General features: G+C 45.1%; 1 non-coding gene across 1 annotated transcript; it reads right to left on the bottom strand.

Annotated features, from left to right (window-relative positions):
* Nucleotides 1-15,653: 15,653 nt before the first annotated feature.
* On the bottom strand, nt 15,654-15,743 carry TRNAY-GUA (transfer RNA tyrosine (anticodon GUA)). Its single transcript is given in 2 exon segments — nt 15,654-15,689; nt 15,707-15,743. It is a non-coding gene; the product is annotated as a tRNA-Tyr (tRNA).
* Nucleotides 15,744-16,982: the final 1,239 nt, after the last annotated feature.

The following is a 16,982-nucleotide window of genomic DNA, read 5'->3' as shown; positions in this document are numbered from 1 at the left end:
GAAAGACTCTGTGAAAACGTCTCCCTTTCTTCTGCATGTTCACTATAGTAACAATACAAAATATTTTTTAAAGAAAATTAGTATTTCTACATAGAGGTGGGTAATACATCATACCCAGTCTTGAAGATGATATTGTGCTGGTGATTTCATAGCCATAGAACTGTTACAACTGAACATCTATGACCGATATCTTTGGTCATATGTTTTTAAATGCATGAAGCATTTCAAAATGCTTAACATAAAATATTGCTGTCTACAGTATAAGAGGAAAAAAAAACCTTTAAGATTATTGCATTTCTAGTTATGCCACAAGCCTGGAGGAACAAATATGAAATAACATATTAAACAATAGAGGATCCCAGGAGACATAATCTTGACTATATTTGACCAATTTCACATAATTTTGAGACTGCTGCATTCTATGCTATTATTATACATATGGAATTTGCTTGCAGCTGTTTTCTCATCATAAAGATATGATAAAATGATAACATATTATCAGAGAATATTTCTGTAGCAAGATTAATTGTTCTGATGTTTACCAAAAGAAAGTAAACCATGTTACAATTAAAAATACCTTAACAAAAATAAGCAAAGTGTATAAGGGTTAGTTAACAATATGGATTTTTATTGAAGCCTGCATAGTAGAAGGAATGGAGCTCTCATTGTTTTAAAGTCTTTGTAATTACAAATGCCATTCATAAAAAGTTACAGATTATCTGCAAAATAATGTTTTTAGAATATGAACAAATATTAAAGGAATCATAGACTGAGAGGCATTAATTCAATTTATGGTAGAATGATGTGTGGTAGGAATGAAATGTGGCAAGAGATTAGCTAAATCTACTGGTATGATTATTTGATTTGCAGTGAGATTTTAGAGTGTATTTAGTTGCTTGTTCCCTACTAACAAAATGCCACACACTGTATTAATAAAGAGTAGTGAATGACTGCTCAGAGAACTAAAACAGAACTGCACATTAAAACTGATTTTGTTTACTTTCACAATAAGTAAGGGCATGCTACAAATAAAAAAAAAAAAGTGTTTTACTGGTAATACCACAGTCTTTGCTCAAATGAATGCAGAGTACTTTCCCCTGCCTTTCTCTTAGAAAGAGAAATAACAATACATTTTATGGAGAATATCCATTTTTTAATTGTCATCCCATTTGTACACAGTGTCCGTGGAAATCAAAACCCGCATTGATATCAAACTCCTGGTAAGATAATTCATCAAAACTAAACCCAAGGATAAAGTCAAAACAAATAGAAAATATGTGTGTCCAAGATATTTTGAGGGTCCTAAGCTGCAAAATAACATAAAGTGCATTATATTTTTTGAGCAATTGATTTGATGATTTAAAAAAAAAAAGAAAAAAAAATCATTAAAATTTCTTGTCTAAGATGCTAAAAATATTTTATAGATTTAATATTTAGCACTGACAATTTACGCTGTGCTGCACATGGCACAAAACAATATTGACTCATATAAAAAAAGACTAGAATTTAGAAACAAACTCAGGCCTCCAACTTGGTAGTTTTAAGTTAGACCAATATGCCATCTCCAGAAAAAAACCCTTTGATTATTCTTATAATGTACTTCTTACATAAGTACACAGTAATATATACAATTTGTGAAATATATAATGGTTCTTTTTCTTAATCTTGATGAAGGTGGTGAATATGGATGCTGATGCTGATGCTGAAACATCAACAATCTCCTGACACTAAGTGAAACTGTAAATAAGAACAAAGGCATGTAAATGGGCAGGTTATTTTCTCTTCATTTATTATAGCATTCTAGAAGTGTAACACAGGTTTTTTCACCTGCTTTGAAGTATCAGCTTTTGTTCTGAGGTGGTTCTCACACAGGGATTGTCCCCCCTCCCTATCTCCCTTTAGAGAAGACCACCATGCTGTGTCAGCAGTGCATGAACAGGGGTTCCTTCTGAAGTTTCCTATAATTAAGTTCACTTTTCTGTGTTACAGGGTAAACATGCTCAAACTTATTCTGTATACATTTTGGAAGTGATCATTTTTATAGCCAACCCCATGAAGCAATTTGTGTTTCAAAAATAAACTATGGTAAAGAATGTATTTTATGACACTTTTAGAATATTCCCTTGGGAATACCTTGATGTTTCGAATATTTGATGCACTTATTTTTCCAAGAAAAAAGTAAACACAGATTTAAGATCAAATTTAAATTTTGTCCTGAAAAAAGCTCAGCAGTCCAGATCTGGCCCAGGAGGTGAAGTGAGTTTGACATCACTGTCTTAGATGATTAGAACTAGCATAGCAGCACCTACACGCTTGTTTCAGCTGCTCTTGCCAAAGCTATGACAAGTATTCCTTTATCGTATTTACAACAGTATGCTGTGTGACCAACCCAGGAGCAAAATAGTTCCAAGACTGGGGGGAGAAACGTTGGGATTATAGCCAGCTTTATGTCTCCTCTTTCTGAGTTGTACAAAGCACTTTCCTGCTGTTGATCATTGCAAAGTAAGATCAGTTGAAATGACCTTTGGTCTTCTGAACCCCATTTTGCACAGCATATAATTAACCCATGATATCTCATCTTTATAAGACAACTTGAAGGCCAAATGCATAGTAGGAGCAAAAAGAGAGTGATTGGATATACACTGGTACAAGATAAGTGATTTTTGAAGGATATAAATTACCAGAATTCTTACTTTATCCTAATGACTGTTTTTTTTTTGCCCTATAAAAAACAATAAGACAAATCAATGGATAAATATCTCCACCCCTCGCTCCCTCCCTCCCTCCCTTCCATCCTTGTTTTATAACCTGTTCAATAGTTTGTTCTATGGTAACTTGTGGACTGTGGGAGCATCTCCAACTTGTCCTATGGTGACATTTTTACTGTGCCGTGTTTTAGTACTCCCAAAAGGGCATCTACATTTGACCAGCATGTAGCATAGCACCCACAGGTGTCTATATGTGACCAGCAGCTATTTCACTTTAGTACCTTGTGGAAGTACTAGAGTATGGTGCAGTAACCACTTGTTTTGTGCCATACGTACAGTGCACAGTTCTTTTTAGCAGCTACTTTGCTGTAGCAAACACTATAACAGGGGAGCGTGCCACTAGAGCAAAGTAGATGCTGATCATATGTAGATACTCATGGATGTTACATCACTGTAGAATCATGTATAGAAGTGCCCTATGAGTAGTAAGTGGGCACATCTACACGTGGCCCTATGATGATTGTCGCAGGGCTCTCAGGTGTCCTGTGACTGAGAGTAGAAATGGCTCAGGAGAGACCCCTAGTGGCGAAAAAGGGGAAGCACAGCTGCCAGTCACCAGGACTGTGCAGGTGCTGGTTGCCCTAGCAACTAGGGAAGCCTAGAGCCAGGAAGGGGTGGAGCTTAGCCCTTCTTAAGCCCAGGCAGAAGTCTGGGAGGGCAGTTCCCCTCTAGCAGCCAAAGGAGGAGGAACTCGGCCTGAGCAAGGGGAGAGCCTGGATGGTTGGGACACCCTGGTCCCTGCTGAGGGTGGATGAGCTCTCTCTCTCTCTGGTAAGGAAAGGTTTCTAATTGTTTGGAGCAGAAGGGTCTAGTTTTATGTTGCAGCCCAGGGGCTTTGTGTTTGTGTTTTTGTTCAACTGGAGGACCGGGTGAGGCTGTAGGGGTGTGAGGAGGCCTCACAGGAGCTCCCCAGTATTTTGGGGACTCCTGGTGCCCAGTGGGTGCAGTGGGCAGTGTTGTGGGGGCACAGCTTTGTTTGGGGGTATGTTGACCCAGCCCCAGGGGTAGGGGTCAGCGTAGAGCCCTGACTAGGGGGCAGTGTGGAGCCTCAGAGTTAGGGGTATTGAAGAGCCCAGACTGGGGGGGTGTGAGGCACCCCTGAGTAAGGGGGCAGTGAAGAGCCCTGGTGTCGAGGAGCGGTGAGGGGCCCCAAGAGGGAGAAGGGGTGTTGAGGAGCCCCGAAAGCAAGCAAAGGGCCAGAACCTAATGTCATGGCCCTAGAGAGATCACACCAACACCATCTGCGAGGCTTGGGCTGCGGTTCAGGGGGGGAAAAGGAGCTGCAGACGGCGCCCCGTGCCATTGGGGTGCACAGAAATGGGCAGCTTCCCGCTAATTTAAACCACTCATCAATTATGAGCAAGATCAAGACGTGGCAGGTGAGAGTAGGCGGGCGATCGGCCCATTGCAGGAGACCGGAGCTGCACGCCCAGCAAGGCTCCAAAAGCAGCACTCTGTTACAGTGAGATTGTTACTGAACCGTGCTTCGTGTAAAGCACAGTACAGTAACCACCTGTACTACACCATACGCATGGTTATTTTTAGTAGCTTCTTCACTGTAGTGATGCATAACTGGGGATCTTATTGCTACAGTGAAGTAGCTGCTGGTCACATGTAGACACCCATGTATGCTATGTCACCATAGCACATTGCTATGGTGACATAGCATCACATATACATGCACCCAGCATGTCATCTTCTCTATTTACTCCTATAAGTGTTCTTATACCATTAGTAATTTTAAAACTTCCCTAGGCTTTATGTGGCAGGAAACTTTTGGAGTACAATGTCAGAAGCACGATACTTATATTCAACCTTTTTGCCCAAAAATGCAATTAGCATCATGGTCAAGATATTCTTAACTAGCTTCAAGAACAAGTAACTTTTTAATATCAGTCACATGGTTGGGGGGGGGGGTAGTTAGACCTTGAACAATCCTGGTTTTGTTCCGTTCCAGATTTCTTGTTTGGCCTTGGATAAGTCATTTAGGCCCTTGGCAAACTTGCAGGTAAAGGTTCAATGGAGTCTGATGTGGGATCCCCACAACTGCACTTCCTGCCATTCCATATGTGCATGGCAGGAGGCATAATTGTGGGATCCAGCATCAGATTCCATCACATCTGATTGCTAGTGCAAGGGGAGCCCAGAATCGTGATCCTGGGCTCCCCCTACACTGTCAAGTAGCAAGCTCTGATCTCTGAGAGCCCTATCAGCTGATAACTCCCAGCCTTGGTTGCACATGGTATGCCCTTGCAGTTGGGCACCCCATCAACTGATGGGCTCGCAACCACAAGTATAGTCCATTGCTGGGAGCCCCAGCCTGGCCACACATTCAAGTAATGGTGTGATAGGAACCAGTGTCATGGGATGGGGTCCTCAAGGGTGGCTGTGTACTCCTAAGGCCCCTCAACCATGCCAATTTGGCCTGCTGGGCACCCTCAGTTCTCACCCGCTACATCTTTGATGGAAATATAAGAATAGGGATGCTGCCTTTAAGTCCTCTTGGACACAGTTTGATGGACTCTCTGAACCCCATAGGTTCCTGGACCCCTTGTGGGTCCCATTTTACAATGGGTGTTTCAGGGCACCCTAGCCTTATGGGCTATGTGCATGGCTCCAACCGTCCCTTTACCATGCCCCAAGCCTCGCAGATGGTACTGGTGTTGTCTCACCTAGGCTTTATTATAATTCAGTCCCTTGTCCTCACTGGGCTCCCCGCAGCCCTGTCTCCATGCCCTCTCTCGTGTTGGGGTCTGTGTACCCCAAATGCCGCGCCCTCTATGTCAGGGTCCCCACACTGCAGTGGACCCCCAGTGAGGCCTACTCCTTCCCCAAATAACTTCACCCAAACCACCGGTCTTATAAAATGGCAAACATAACATAAGCCCCTGTGCTATAACATAACACAAGCTACATAACATGTGGTCAGCCCCAGAGCAGAACTTAGTCAGGCCTCTTCCCTTCACTTGCTCTAGGAGGGCTCCTTCTTCCTTGGTCACCAGCAGAGAACTGCCTTCTTGTCCCTGTCCTGGGGTTTATATGGGCCCAGGGCCCTGCCCCTTCCAGCCAGCTGACCAGGTGCAGGTGCCAGCTAATTTCCTCATTAGCTGGTTGCCATTGCAACCTGTACCTGGGCTCCTGCCTGGCTCTTTGGGTTCTCCCCAGGCAGTTTCTGCTCTTTTAGGAGCAGGCACCTAAGTACCCTGCGACAACCAGCCACAAAGTTATTACACACTTTTTGTGTAATAAGCCAAGGAACAAGCCACAAAGTTATCACACCATGGATTGCATTGATGTGTGGCTGGGTAACAATTTCAGATGTTATGAAGTGGTTACTTGTGTCTTCAGTGTTATGTATCCCAAGGTCCGGAGGAACAGATAAAAAATAAGACTTAAGCATTTTCAAGTTAGGTGTATGTGGCAGGGCGGCCCCTAAGGGTGCCGTGACCTCCCCTAGTGCCCTTGCCTACCGTGCCAAGTCTAGGTCTTTAACACATCCTCCATCTCACCCGCCACGTCTTTGATCTTGTTAGTTCAGTTAAGGAGGCTGCCTTCCTACCCTTCTTGGCACGGGGCCGGTCTTACTATGCCAGGACTTTGGTCTGAGCCCCGGTGCTGGTCCTCTCCCGGGGCCAACTCAACACAGGTGCCCCCTCCCAGGCTTCGTATCTCACAGGCAGCTCCCCACTCGAGCCTGCCTCCCTTATGTTCCACGGCCACTCGCGTGCTGGCCTGCACCCCACAGTCTCTATGCCTGCACTTGAGCCTGTGGTCATGACTCGTGAGCTCTGCTGCCCACACTCGGGCCTTCTATGCCCCCACTGGGCCCTTGCTCGTGCCTCTTGAGCTCTGCTGCCCGCACTCGGGCCTTCTATGCCCCCACTGGTGCCCTCGCTTGCGCCTCTTGCGCTTGCTGCCTGCACTCAGGCCTGTCTATGCCCAACTTGGGCCTGTGGTCGCACCTCGTGTACTCCCCACCCACACTCAGGCCTGTCTATGCCCAACTTGGGCCTACGCCCCACTGGGGTTTCCAACTGGGGCCTGTCCCGGTAATGCCCATGCTGGGCTGGGGGCAGGACTCCCCCACTGCTTAGACCCACCTTCCTGGGCCCACGCCCTACTGGGCTTCCGCCTCTACTCGACTTTTCCCGAAGTCGCCCCAATGGGCTGGGGTCGGGACAACCCCACAATGTGGCACCCTCTGCAGTGCCAGGAACTCCCCCCACCTTACTGGGGAGCTCCTGCTGAGGCCTCCTCCACCCCTACAGCCTCGCTCGGTCCTCCGGTCTAATAATCACAACTCTGCAAAACTATGCTGGCTCTCTCACATATCTCCATCAGGGTTCTCTCCACCCCTGCATCATCACAGCCAGTCAGGGTGGTCTGGCTGCAACCACTGACTCGGGCTGCCGCTGCCCCTGCCCCTGCCCCTGCCCGAGGGGAACTGTGTCTAGCCTCAGCCTTCCCTTCCTTATGAAGGCCAAGACTCGCACCCTGGCGGTTAGCTGATCTAATCAGCTCCCAACAACTAGCACCTGCTGCCTCAACTGGCAGCTAAGCCATTCCCTATCTTCAGTAGCAGGCAACTCAATAGCCCTTCTACAGTGTACCACAAAGGCTAGGATCTGAAGTCAAATCTTAATTGACCTCAAATGCTCTTCCATTTAGGCACTGTAAGTCCAAAAAACTAGATTACATGTTTTTAACTTAGGTGTCTAAAGTTCACACAAACCCCATTTTGGGTACCTAAGCCATTCTTTTGACTTGGCCTTTAATTTGTCTGTTTTCCATTTTCTCATTTATACTCTGACTTCAGCTTTCCTGATTATACTCTGAATTTAGCTTTCTTGAGCATTGTGGAAAAAAAACTTCTTTGAAGAATTTGAGGTGTTCAGATACTACCATGATATAGGTACTAATGACTGATTGATCATGGTACCTCTGCATCAGTAGAAAAATTCAGCCATTATTCTCAATAAATGAACCATTTTCTCCAAATACAATTATCTCCTTTGCATTGTACTATGATTGCCTGTATGTGTTAAAAATTATTTACCTCCATTGCTTTGACTTTCTTCCTTTCCCACCGTAAATTAGAAAGTTGTTATTGTTGTTGTGAGACAAAATATTTCATGTTAGCTTTACCAATGAATAGGAAAAACAGTTGCCAGTGGGACTACTTGCCATCCTTAATAATAATAACCATTATTATTGTTATTATAATTATTCACTTACAGATAAACAGGCATATATCCCAAGGCAAATGCATCGACATTTAACATCAGAACCTAGCTGGCTTTGAGAACACTGGGGACTTCTGAGTACTGAGCACTTTTGAAAATCTGGTTCCAGTTTTGAAGCTAAGCTCTTTTAAAAATCTAGGTATTATTTATTAAGAAAACAGAAAATGGACTCTCATTAATATACAACAACTTACATTATAAGAACCAAAGATTCATATGGGAGACAGATAGAGAAAATGTATGTGAAATATGGAGGGAGTTACTTTGATAGGTTTAGATATAAATGCTCTAGGCAATGAAATTCTTGAGGTTGGTTTTTGTTTGTTTGTTTCTTTTACAAAGGTAGCCTTGTTCTGATACATGGTTTTGAAAAGCAGGATTCATTGAACCTTTTGATCCATTTGCTTTTAATAGTAAAAGTAGTCTTGTCAGATGGACACTGAGCAATTCCAATTACAGCTTATTGTTCCAAAAAATTCTTTGTGCATGTTTGTAATGAAAAGAACACAGGATATGCAATACCATCAAATTTGACACTGAAAGCAGTGCAGCAGACCCCAATGTGTAGTGTATAGTGTTTTTCAGTTTAATTTTTTTAAAGCATTGCCTGGGGACTGTGAGCTAATGCTGTTTTCATTGCAAACATCCCATTTGAATGCCTGTTTGCCATTTAAAGTTTATAAGGCCCAGTAAGAAAAGAACCCCAAATTAAGTGTGCCCAGAATATAAAAACTCTCTTTCATGAAAAAAGATAAGGTTTCAAAATTTGTTATTATTCTGATGAAGAATAAAGTTGAGAACTTTTGAAATCATTCTTAGAGGGACAGAGGCCTTGCAATCTTCCAATATTTAGCAGTTTGGTGCTTAAGGTACTACATGATACCTGAGTTCGAGTCCTTATTTTTGTTTGCTTAATTCCAAGAAACTACTTCACCCTGGTCTCTCACATGGAGCTATTGATAAGTCAAGGCTGGATTTCATTTTTTCTCACCAGAATTCTTTCATTGACTACTGAAAGCATTATACTTTTGCTGAAAAGTTTTGTTTTCCCTGAACTGACATTTTCCAGTGGGAAAACATTTAATATATTTACTTGAATCAGATTTATTTACCCCCATTCAACATGTGCTATTGGCCCAGTAAAGGCTGCTGCTGCAGCTTTATCTCTGGGATCTGGGCCAGTGCTATCGCCTGCCCTAGACCACAGTGACTCAAAGTGGCTCATGTATTGGGGGAGCATTGAGCAGACTGTACAGTCTGCGTCAGGGTGAAGAGGAGCTACATAGGAGACCAGTTAATGCAGTAGGAGTGAAGGGGCATGAGGAAGACCACACAGTGGCTGGGGAGCTGCTCCAACTCTGATCTTGAAATGACCTGGCCCTGAGCTACTACTGCCACTGCTTTCTGATTGGGCTGGGGCTGAGGGTGGGACCAAGGTTGGGGTCACTGCCACAACCTGCCCTGGGATAAAGATAGATCCCAAGGCACTGTCAGGAAAGCAGAAGGGAACAGATGAGGGAGAAAGACAAATGATTGGGGCAAGGGCAGACACCAGTAGCAGGGTGGTAGTCATTAGGTGCAGGCACCAAGATGAAGATAGTGGTAGGCAGGGAAGGAAGCACAGTGGTAGTCACCAAAGGGGCAGGTGGTGACAGGGACAGGTGGCAGGGGGGTGGATGCAGGCATCAAGGGCACATGTGGCAGGGGGAGCAGGCAGCAGGGGGATAGGCACTGGGGGAACAATGGGGGTGTTGTTATTCTTGGGAGAGTTTCTTCTGGGAGAATGGACATCTGCACACTTTCCCACAACTGAACTCCACCAAGGGACCAGGAGGACAATAACTATGGGGAAAGGCTCCCATGCTTTTCAGAGAATAGGGTGAACCTAGTCTGAAAAAAATATAACAAGAAGCTTCTTTTGCTGCTTCCAGACCCCTGGAGCCAAGAGCAGGGAACAATGCCACAAGCCCCTTGCCCTCTTCTCACAATGAAGGCCCAAGTATGAGAAACAGGCAGGGAAGCTCTACCTTGCTGTTCCACCTACCTGTAGGAATGGGAGCAGTACATGCTTTCCTGGACATATCAACATGAGACGTTTACTGTGCAGTTGACTAATTAGATGCTTAGTAAATGTCATGCATCTACACATGCATCCCTATTAAGCTGGAGTAAACTCATTTTTTTCTACTGAATGATTGTATTTGTAAATACAAGTACTATTCTGCTGCTAAGTAAAAAAAAAAAAAAAAAAAAAAAAAAAAAAAAAAAATATGCACAGCAGCACAGATATAGACCCTGCCCTGATTGGCTGGCTCATGGCTGTCCCCTGGCTAGTCCTGTACTGAAGCATTCCTGTGCCCCAGCCAGCCCCTTTGTAGCATGTTTAGCCCGGAGGAGCAGGCCTGGGCTGGCAGGATAATGCCCCTGGACTCCCTGCCAGGCAGGTCTGCTGCAGCCTGGCTCAATGTGCTATGCATGAATAAACTCTGGAGCTTATTGCTTTGGAGTTTATTGCTTCTAAGTGCACATTCAAACAGTGTGTCTAGGAGCAATAAGCTCTGGAGTTTAATCATGCGCAGTTATAGCATGTGTGTACCCCCTGAAACCAGGATTATCCCAGATTCATAGAGAAGGGTCAGTTGCAGATGAAATATTAGAACTGCTCATGCTCCTGAAACCATTTCTAGCAGTGGAAGTTTTCCAACAACAGAAATGAACATTAGTACACAGTCTTAGAGAACAATTCTCTATTTTCAACTATTAATACACCACATTTATATAACATTGTTTATAGAGGACTCCCCAGGGTGATGTTATAATGAGATTTTACAGTAATTCCAAGTAATTGAACCAGAATACACTAACCCATTTACAAGTAAATCAAATTGCACAGACTCACTATCAAAACTTTAAATAGAATGTGTCAGATTAAACTATTTGTATACAGTCTACAAGGGTATCAATATTTCCACAGTATTTCACAAAATGCAATTTTGCACGCTTTTATATGTCCACTTTTATGGGTTTGATGTTTTACTCTTATTTTGCATGTAAATGAAGGCCATGAAAAATAGTGATTCATTTTTTTTACATAGATGTATATCTATATCTAGATATAGATATATATCTATATGTATATATGTGTGCATACGTGTGTGTGTATTCATATGAATATCATTTCTGAATGAAATTGACTTAAAAACACAAGTACCTGCGTGCGTGTGTGTGTATTGCAGTACAATGTTGCAAAGAAGGGACCAATTTTGAACTAGAAATGGAAGGTAAATTTGTGGAAATTTATTTAATTAATTTTTGACACTTTCAGAACTTTTCCCCTTTTTTAAAAATCAGAATATTTATCAAAATCTTATGCTCTCTGTGGACTGTTTCATTTTCAACATGTCAGCATTTTTAGTATAATCACTAGCATAGTATATTTTCTTGATTTTTTGTTTGTTTGTTTGTTTGTTTTGTTTTTTGTTTTTGCAAATATCATAGCTATTTCCTTATGAACTCCAAGTTAACTTATGTGCTTAGGGATTTCACATGGAAATAATTTTATGAACGCTTCATATACTTATTGCACCCCCAAAACACTGACAATATTTTGTACTATTCTGTGCATATTTCATAGGCTGCTTATTAGCTGCATAGATGACACCATGAAGTTTTTCATTATGAGGAGAAAATACAAGGGAATCCTGTTTACAATTTATGATAGTTGTTACTCTTATTACTTTGTTCAAATGTACTCCTTTTATAAGTACTGTATATGTAATAGTATTTCTTTATCCTTGCCAGGGAATCTGTTCAAGGTTCACAGTACTTGTCTGTGTTAATTTAGAAATTCAACTTCTGCTGAAAGAAAAAGAAAGGCAATTGGATTAAAAGGTTCTTGGGGAAACCCCCCCGCAACCAAATATGTGTAGTCAGAAATGTGTTAAAAGAAGTTAAAACTTTATATTAAGTAAGCAGTTTCAGTACATTTACCATATAAATATACTGCTAAATCCATTCTTTGGTGAATGCTTCAGATTGAAAGAGATCCATATCAAGTTAATGAACTCTACTTCTGCTGACTTACAGAAAAGGAAGGGTGAGAAATTGAAGAGTGTACATATATATGTCTACATAGTATCTCAAACTGTTTATACTGTTTGTCTTTCTAATGCACAAAAATGAGAATACTAATGAATTTTTAAGATTATGAAGTCAAATGCTTAGAAGTTAGGAAATGCCAGGATTTAAGTTACTAACGCAACCCTAATGTGGCCCCTTCTATATGCACATTATGATACGATCTTTAGTGATATGATTCATGACACACAAGTATAACGCTTGTACAAAGGTAAAGTGTGTAAGAACATGGTGTCATCTGCATAGGAACTTCCCATGGGCACATTAAGGCACAGAACCTTGCTATTTTATGTTTCATTAAACTGCACACTTTGAAATTGGGATGAAGTATTTGTAGTTTGTGGTTTATCGAAGTGCACCTCACTGAAATTGTTCTACTTTCCTTACTGTTTTATGTCTGTTGCAGGTACCCAAATTGAATAAAACAAGACATATCAGGATTATGGTGATAAGTCAATGGATAAATCAGTAGTGCAGGCTCATGGAGTTCAGGCTTTAAAGATTTGATGGATTCTTTGAAAAACAATGGCACCAATTGCCTAGTCAGAAAGCTAATGGGGCAGGCAAGAGGGCTTTAAATTAGGAAAAGAGAGAAGTATTCAGGAAGGAGTCAAAAGAAAGGAAAATGGCTAATAAACAAAAAATCAGCAAGAAATAAAAAGTATAAGTAGCAAGAAAGGTGTTGAGCACCAAGCTGGGATTTAAGGTAAAATAATACAAATTATTATTGGAAAATAAAATAAAAGCAGAATAAAAGTAAAATAAAAAGGAAGAACACAAAACCTTTAGATGTCTGTTTTCTGTGCACTGTGATATAATGATGGGGAAGGAATACAAAGAACTGAGTCCCACAAAGGGATAAGTGGGTTGATGTTGTATGTTGCCTCACCTAAGAATGTAAGAGATGTCATATCTGGTCAGACCACAGGTCCATCTCACCCAGTATTCTGTGTCTACATGTCCTGTGTGTCTATATGTGCATTTATGCTGGCTTAAATTTACTGCTCAGTTACTGCACAGTTAGCAGGACTAGGCTAGCATCTACTCTTGTAGGCTTAGTCCCAGGTCAGAGCAGACTGCCATGTAACCCTGTGGCCATCGGGGGGAGTTCTAGACTCTGGCCACATGGCTGCCAGCCTTTGGCAGCCATGCTAAGGCCAGAGGCAGGGGGCGGCCAACATAAAAGATCACCCTTGGCACTGTGACCTTTGAGCAGACATTTCTTGTGTCAGAGGAGTAGCATGACAGAGGCACACCCTGCACATGCCAGTTATCTTCCTGCCTCAGCTATGGCTGACCCTGCTGCCAGCTTTGGCACCCAGGGATAGGCTCGCTTGCTCCTCAGGGTTGCTGTGGCTGTCCTCATCCACTATCAGTACCACCACCTGGTGCATGGCAACCTGACACAACCCAGCTCCCCCACCTGCTCCAACCACCTGCTGACTGAGAAGTATATGGCTATCCACTGCTCCTGCTGCCACACAGCTGCTGCCACCAGCCACACCAACTATGGGCTCCATGCTGGCCTTGCCATTGCCCTGTTGTCCCAAGAGTCCTACCACAAGTGCCAGCTGGGACTGGTGGCAGCATCTTGTGCTGCATGAATGGGACAGTGACCAGTGGCTGGACATGTTCCAGATGACCCATGTACCACTTGAGGACCTGCTGTGCCACCTCCACCCCTACCTGGAGTGGCAGAATATGGTCATGCATACTGGCTGTCCTCACTGACACCCGCTTGGCCCTGACCATGGTGAAGCTGGCCATACCCGCCAGTCTGCAACACATGTTTGGGGTGGGCAGGGGCACTGCCAGGGAGGCCATCCTAGAAGTGTATGGCTTCATCCAGGATGTGCTGGCAGACATAGTCCTCCATGTCTGCAACCTCTAGGCAATGGCCACAGGGTTTCACAGTTTCATAGTTTCTAGGGTCGCAAGGGACCTGAGTAGGTCATCCAGTCCGACCCCCTGCCATGGCAGGAAAGAATACTGGGGTCAAATGACCCCAGCAAGATGTTCATCCAACTTCCTCTGAAAACCCCCCAGGGTAGGAGCCAGGACCACCTCTCTTGGAAGTTGGTTCCAGACCCTAGCCACCCTGACCGTGAAGTAGCGCTTCCTGATATCTAGCCTAAACCTGCCCTCTGCCAGCTTGTGACCGTTATTCCTGGTCACTCCTGGCAGTGCACGGGGGAATAGTGACTCCCCCAATGCCTGCTGATCCCCGCTCAGCCTTCTCTTTTGGAGGCTGAACAGGTTCAGGTCCCATAGCCTCTCCTCATATGCGAGTGGTTCCCTGATCATACGAGTGGCCATTCTCTGGACCCTCTCCATGCTGTCCACATCCCTCTTGAAGTGTGGTGCCCAGAACTGGAAGCAGTACTCCAACTGTGGCCTGACCAGTGCCACATAGAGGGGGAGGATCACCTCTTTGGACCTGCTCAAGATGCATCTGTGGATGCATGACAAGGTGTGGTTGGCCTTCCTGACTGCCTCCCCACACTGCCGGCCCATGTTCATCTTGGAGTCAGTGATGACTCCAAGATCCTTTTCCACCTCTGTGCTGACAAGAGGGGAGTTCCCCAACCTGTAGGTATGGTGCCAGTTGTTCCTCCCCAGGTGCATCACCTTGCACTTGTCAGTGTTGAATCCCATCCTATTCAAATCCACCCACCCTTGTAACCTGTCTAGGTCTGATTGTATCCTGTTGCTTCCTTCTAGTTGCCCACATCCCCCCACATCTTAGTGTCATCAGCAAATCTGAACAGGGTGCTTTTTACCCCCTCATCCAAATCGCTGATAAAGATGTTGAACAGTGCAGGCCCGAGGACCGAGCCCTGCGGAACGCCACTGCCCATGTCCTTCCAGGTTGAGAAGGACCCATCCACTATCACCCTCTGGGTGTGGCCCTCCAGTCAGTTGGTGACCCATTTGACTGTGTGGGTGTCGACACCGCAGTCCCCCAGTTTCTTAATGAGAACGGGGTGAGACATAGTGTCGAAAGCCTTCCAGAAGTCCAGGAAGACTACGTCCACTGCTACCCCTGCATCTAATGATCTGGTAATCTGATCATAGAAGGCCACCAGGTTGGTCTGCCAGGACCTGCCACTGATGAACCTATGTTGGTTGCCCCTAAGCATGCAGTCCCCTGCTGGCCTCTTATGGATGTGTGTCAGCATAATTCTCTCAAACAGCTTGCCTAGGATCGAGGTAAGACTAACTGGTCTATAGTTTCCTGGGTCCTCCTTCCTCCCTTTTCTGAAGGTGGGAATCATGTTGGCCCTCTTCCAGTCCTCCGGCACCACACCAGAGCACCACGAGTGCTCAGAAACCTGTGCCAGGGGTCCTGCAATGACCTCGGCCAATTCCTTTAGAATTCTAGGGTGGAGATCATTCGGGCTGGCTGACTTGAATATGTCCAGCCCCTCCAGAAACTCCCTAACTAGTTCCTTGCTAACCTTTGGCCCATGTGTGCCTCCCCTAGGGGCTGAGGGGGGAAAAAGTCTCCTTCAAGCTGGAATCAAACCAGCAACCTAAGGATGTCAGCAGGCAGTTTCACTACAGTCCTCCACTCTACTAGCTGAGCTATTGAAGGGTTCCAGGCACTGGGCTTCCCCCAGTGTATTGAGGCCCTGGACAGGATTCACCTCCCTATCACCTGCCCATCCCACACAGACAGGCCCTACTACTGCAGGCACAGGTTCCACTCTGTCATCCTGTAGGTGGTGGTGAACCACCAGGGCATGGGCAGGCATGTGAGCCCCAGCTCAGCAGGTAGCACATGCAATGCCTACGAGTTCAGAAATTCCAGACTGCATGCACTGGGGAAGAGAAGTAGCTTTGTATTGGAGGTTGAGGACTTGGAGCTGGGCAGTGTCATGGTTCCCCCTCTACTCACTGGGGACACTGCATACCCACTCTTGCCCTGGCTCATGCGGCCATACACTGGGCAGCTGAACCCCCACCAAATGCAATTTAACAGGTGCCTTGGCTGCACCTAAGCCTGGTTGAGTGTACCTTTAGCTGGCTGAAAGGGTACTGGTGCTTCCTCACAGCCTGCCTCAAGGTGGCCAAGAGGAACCTCCACATGGGTCATCATTGCAGGGTGCATCCTGCACAATGTGTGCAAGACCCAGGGAAAGGTGTTCCAGGGTGCCTGAGAAGACAAGGCACACAGTGTGGAGGCAGCCTAACACCAGGAACAGGCCTGGCAGCATCAATGCCAGCAGCAGCTCCCTCCTACTAAGGGCCCCAGTGATGTGCACACCCAGCAGCAGGAGCCTGGACACCAGATGTGGGAGGCTCTGGTGGACCACCTGCTGGAGCACCCCCTTATAGGCTGCCTGTCCCACTGCCCACACACACTCCCTACCCCCTGTCCACTCCCTGCACCACTCCACGACACACACATGGGTGAAACAGTGAAAAGCTTTGTTAATGGAATAAACTCCTCCCATCCCTCCCCCCACCTCAACAGACACAACCCACTCCCCTTTCCGATAGCAGTGCCCACCCATGACCCTCCCCACATACCCACAGTAAAAACTTAACTCCCAAGTGGAAAACAGCAAACAGAAACTGTCCCTGAGTCCAGCTGTGAGGCTCTGAGGCATGGGGTCACCCAGGACAGAAAGCTTAGTGGAAGATGGTTAGCACCCCAGCGACCAGCAGTTCCACTATGGGTCTTGGGGCTTTCATGGAATGCCTGTGACCAGCAGGTGCTGGAGCACCTCCTCCAGCATGCTGCCAGGGGTCTGCTGCAGGGTGGTGAGTGGGACCCAGGGGTTGGAGCAGTGCTGCATGCTCGGCTCCATGCTTAGTAATGCACCCACAG

Source organism: Crocodylus siamensis, chromosome 2 (assembly GCF_052110815.1).
Source record: "Crocodylus siamensis isolate JL-2025a chromosome 2, ASM5211081v1, whole genome shotgun sequence".
Taxonomy (NCBI): domain Eukaryota; kingdom Metazoa; phylum Chordata; order Crocodylia; family Crocodylidae; genus Crocodylus; species Crocodylus siamensis.
The sequence above is the reverse complement of the archived record's forward strand: the minus strand, read 5'-3'. Positions and strand labels throughout refer to the sequence as shown.